This window comes from Felis catus, chromosome X (genome assembly GCF_018350175.1).
Source record: "Felis catus isolate Fca126 chromosome X, F.catus_Fca126_mat1.0, whole genome shotgun sequence".
Taxonomy (NCBI): Eukaryota; Metazoa; Chordata; class Mammalia; order Carnivora; family Felidae; genus Felis; species Felis catus.
The window spans coordinates 70825685-70830798 of NC_058386.1; the positions used below are offsets into that span (position 1 = coordinate 70825685).

The 5114-nt window shown below is 39.3% G+C and overlaps 1 pseudogene; it reads right to left on the bottom strand.

Moving 5' to 3' along the window:
• Nucleotides 1-2288: 2288 nt before the first annotated feature.
• On the bottom strand, nt 2289-3709 carry LOC111558734 (annotated as a pseudogene).
• Nucleotides 3710-5114: the final 1405 nt, after the last annotated feature.

Genomic DNA, 5114 nt, shown 5'->3' on the forward strand with positions numbered 1-5114 from the left:
TTCCTTTCTGGCCTGCCAAATTTCAGTAGACAGATACATCACGAGTCTTCTCAGTCTCCCTTTATAGGTCAGAGCCTGTTTACCCCTTGCTGCTTTCAGAATTTTCTCTTTATCCTTGTATTTTGCCAGTTTCACTATTATATGTTGTGCAGAAGATCAATTCAAGTTACGTCTGAAGGGAGTTCTCTGTGCCTCTTGGATTTTAATGACTTTTTCCTTCCCCAGATCTGGGAACTTCACAGCTATTATTTCTTCAAGTACCCCTTCAGCACCTTTCCCTCTCTCTTCCTCCTCTGGAATACCAATTATGCATATATTATTTAATTTAATTATGTCGCTTAGTTCTCTAAGTCTCCCCTCATACTCCTGGATTTTTTTTATTTCTTTTTCTCAGTTTCTTCTTTTTACATAATTTTATCTTATAATTCACCTATTCTTTCCTCTGCCTCTTCAATCCGAGCTGTGGTCACCTCCATTTTATTTTGCAGCTCATTTATAGCATTTTTTAGCTCCTACTGACTGTTTCTTAGTCCCTTGATCTCTGTAGTAATAGATTCTCTGCTGTCCTCTATACTTTTTTCAAGGCCATTGATTAATTTTGTGACTATTATTTTAAATTCATTTTCTGCTATATTGCTTAAATCATTTTTGATCAGTTCATTAGCTGTCGCTATGTCCTGGAGTTTCTTTTGAGGAGAATTCTTCCATTTCATCATTTTGGATAGTCCGTGGAGTGGTGGGTAACTGCAGGGCTCTTCCCCTGTGCTGTCTGGAGTAAGTTGCATTGGTGGGCAGGGCTGCAGTCAGACCTGATGTCTTCCCCCAGCCCACCCTGGGGCCGCACTCAGACTGGTGTGTACCTTATCCTCCCCTCTCCCAGGGCAGGACTCACTGTGGAGTGGTGGGGCCTCTCTCTGGGCTACTTGCACACTGCCAGGCTTGTGGTGCTGTTTTGATTGGATCTGGCATATTAGCCGGGGTAGACCTGCAAGGTGCACAGGGACAGGAGGGGCAGGCTCAGTTCGCTTTGCCTTCAGTGGTCTGCTTCAGGAGGGGCTCTGCGGCAGCAGAAGGGAGGCAGACCCATCGGAGGGATGGATCCACAGAAGCACAACATTGGGTGTTTGCACGGTGCATGCAAGTTCCGTGACGGGAACTGGTTCCCTTTGGGATTTTGGCTGGGGGATGGGCGAGGGAGATGGCCCTTCACAGCACCTTTGTTCCCCACTAAGCTGAGCTCTGTCCTCTGGGGCTCAACAACTCTCTCTCCCAATATCCTTTAGCCCCCCGGCTCTCCGAGCAGAGCTGTTGACTTATAATATTCCAGAGGTTAAGTCCTACTGGCTGTCAGAACACACTCTGTCCCGCCCCTCCACTTTTGCAAGCCAGATTCAGGGGCTCTGCCTTGCTGGGTGGGCTGGCTGCCCCTCCACCGCCCTGGCTCCCTCCCACCAGTCCATGTAGTGCGCACTGCCTTTCCACCCTTGCTACCATCTTCCATGGGCCTCTCATCTATGCTTGGCTCTGGAGAGTCCGTTCAGCTAGTCTTCTGGTATTTTTCTGGGTAAATTATATATATGTGGGTGGGATCTAAGCAATCAGCAGGACACGGTGAGCCCAGTGTCCTCCTACACTGCCATCTTCCTCGAGGGGGTGTGACATTTACCTTTTAGTATTTTTTTAAGTTTATATATTTATTTTGAGAGAGAGAGAGAGAGAGAGAGAGAGAGAGAGATAACAAGTGGGGAAGGGCAGAGAGAGAGGGAGAGATCATTCCAAGCAGGCTCTTCACTGTCATTATTGAGCCTCATGTGGGGCTCAAACTCATGAACTGTGATCATTACCTGGGTTGAAACAAAGAGCTGGATGCTTAACTGACTGAGCCACCCAGGGGCCCCCATTTAGTTGTTAGTATTAATGAAATAATATAAAGTAATAAAGAGCTGATTAAGATGATCATCAGCATGTTGTCATGAAAATGTAAGTATTCTTTTATCATTGGAGATGTCACATCTTAGAAACCTAATTGAAAGGGGTATGCCATAGAAATATACAGGACTTCAACCTATAATTTAACTTTGACAAAGTTTTGTAATTTTTAATAACATCTCATTATTGAGAAAAACGTAATGGTTATGGTGTTGGCTTGAAACAAGTTTGAGAAGTTTTGATTCCTTCCTTTCTTATTTTAGACTTATGCAAGTGGATTCTTCAAATATGTGAGATGGAGGACGGCATCAGAGTAGTCATTTGAAGTTAGAATTAATCGCCTCTACCATTGCTAGTTCTCATTTGGATGCAAAAGCTTCTCAAACTATAAAGATTATTAATATAACTGTGGTGATGAGATGAATGAGCCTGTTTATGAGAAGGTATTTCATGTTATGTACACATCTGGATAATTGGAATAGCATGAATGTATTCTTGATAAGTCAAGAAAGTGTTGTGGGAAGAAGATTATATCAACCTCAAGAAATATAATTATGCCTAAGTAAAATTAAGTGTGCAGACTGAAAATAGAGGGAATCAATGAATGAAACTTCCAATAATAGCAAATACTGCTTCTATTGATAAGACATAGTGGAAATGTGCTACTATATAATATGTGTCATGGAGGAGAATATCTAGGAATGAATTAGCTAATACAATTCCTGTTAAGCCCCCCACTGTGAATAAATAGATAAAACCCAGGACTCATAGCATGCCTGGTGATCATTTGATGTCACCTCCATGAAAGGTTGTTAGTCAACTAAATACTTTTACTCCTGTTTGGATAGCAATAATTACAAAGGCTGATGTAAGGTATGCTCATGTGTTGGCATTCATGCCTACAGTAAATATATGGTGAGCTCATGCAATGAAAGCTAGGAATCTGATGGACTTATGGCTGAAACTATTTCTATATATACAAAGGGTTCTTTTTTTCCCCCTGAATAATAGGTAATAATATGTGCAATCATTCCCAAATCGGGTAAAATTAGGATATACACTTCAGGGTGCCAGAAGAATCAATATATCAATATAGTTGTTACAAAATAGTGTCTCATATTTCTGTAGGGTCAAAAAATGTGGTACTTAGGTTGTGTTCTGTTAGTAACATAGCAATTCCAGTTGCTAAAACTGAAAGTGACAGAAGTAGAACAGCTGTAATTAGGACAAAACAAATGAATAAAGGTGTTTTATATTGGGATATAGCAGGTGGTTTCATGTTGATATAGTAATGAAGTTGATAGCCACTAAAATTGAGGATACACCTGCTAAGTAGAGGGGAAAAATAGATCTAGTGATGCTCCTGTGTGTGCTGGATTGCCAGCTAGAGGAGGATATACAGTCCAACCGGTTCCTGAACCTGTTTTAACTATGGATGATGTAAGAGTACAAATGATGGTGGTAATAGTCAGAAGCTTTTATTGTTGATTCAGAGAAATGGTATATCAGATGTTCCAATTATTAGTGGTACTAATCACTTTCCAAACCCTCCAATTATAATAGACAATATTATAAAGAAAAATTATTATGAATATGTGTGGGCAGTCACAATTACATTATAAATTTTGTCATCTTACAGTATGGCCCTGGATTGATCTAGTTTGGCATGGATTAGAACATTTAGGGTAGTTCCCACTATTCCAACTCATGCACCAAATAGAAGATACAGGGTGCCAATATCTTCATGATTTTGTAAAAATAATCAGTGGTTTATGAACATAGGTAAAATGACTGAGGAAAACATTAGACTATAATTGTAAAAACAAAGGTTGAGCCCTCTTTTTGTCAAGCTCTGTGGTGAATATATAGAATTGCAAATTCAAAGAAGCAGCATTAGCACAGAAAACTCCCTTCAGACATAGCTTGAATTGATCTTCTGCACATCACATCATAGTGAAACTGGAAAAATACAAAGATAAAGAGAGATTTCTGAAAGCAGCTGGGGACAAACAGGCCTTAATGTACAAGGGTAGACACATAAATGTAATAGCAGAACTATCTACTGAAATTTGGCAGGCCAGAAAGGAATGGCAGGAAATTTTCAATGTTCTGAATAGGAAAAATGTGCAGCCAAAAATCCTTTATCCAGCAAACCTGTCATTCAGAATACAAAGAGAAATAAAGGTTTTCTCAGACAAAGAAAAACTGAAGTAATTCATCACCACTAAAACAGCCCTACAAGAGATCATAAGCGGGACTCTGAGTGGAATGTTTCAAAGACCACAAAGGGCCAGAGACATCACTACAAGCACAAAACCTACAGATAACACAATGACCGTACACCCATATCTTTCAATAATAACACTGAATGTAAATGGACGAAATGCTCCAATCAAAAGACATAGGGTACCAGATTGGATAATAAAAAAAAAAAAACAAGACCCATCTATTTGCTGTCTACAAGACACCCATTTTAGACCTGAGGACACCTTCAGATTGAAAGTGAGGGGATGGAGAACTATCTATCATGCTACTGGAAGTCAAAAGAAAGCTGGAGTAGCCATACTTATAGCAGACAAACTAGATTTTAAACTAAAGGGTGTAACAAAAGATGAAGAAGAGCATTATATCACAATTATGGGGTCTATCCTTCAAGAAGAGTTAACAATTTTAACCGTTTATGCACCGAATTTAGAAGCCCCCAAATATATAAAACAATTAATCACAAACATAAGGAATCTTATTGGTAAGAATGTGGTAATTAAAAGGGACTTTAATACTTTCAGCAATGGAGAGATCGTCCAGACAGAAAATCAATAAAGAAACAATGCCCCTGAATGATACACTGGATCAGATGGACTTGACAGATATATTCAGAATTTTTCATCCTAAAGCAGCAGAATACACATTCTTCTCGAGTGCACATGGAACATTCTCCAAGATAGATCAAATACTGGGTTACAAAACATCCCTCAATAAATATAAAAGAATTGAGATCATACCATATACATTTTCAGATCACAATGCTATGAAACTTGAAATCAACCACAGGAAAAAGTTTAGAAAACCTCCAAATTCATGGGGGTTAAATTACATTCTGCTAAAGAATGAATGGGTCAACCAGGCAATTAAAGAAGAAATTTAAAAATATATAGAAACAAATGAAAAGGAAAGCACAACAGTTT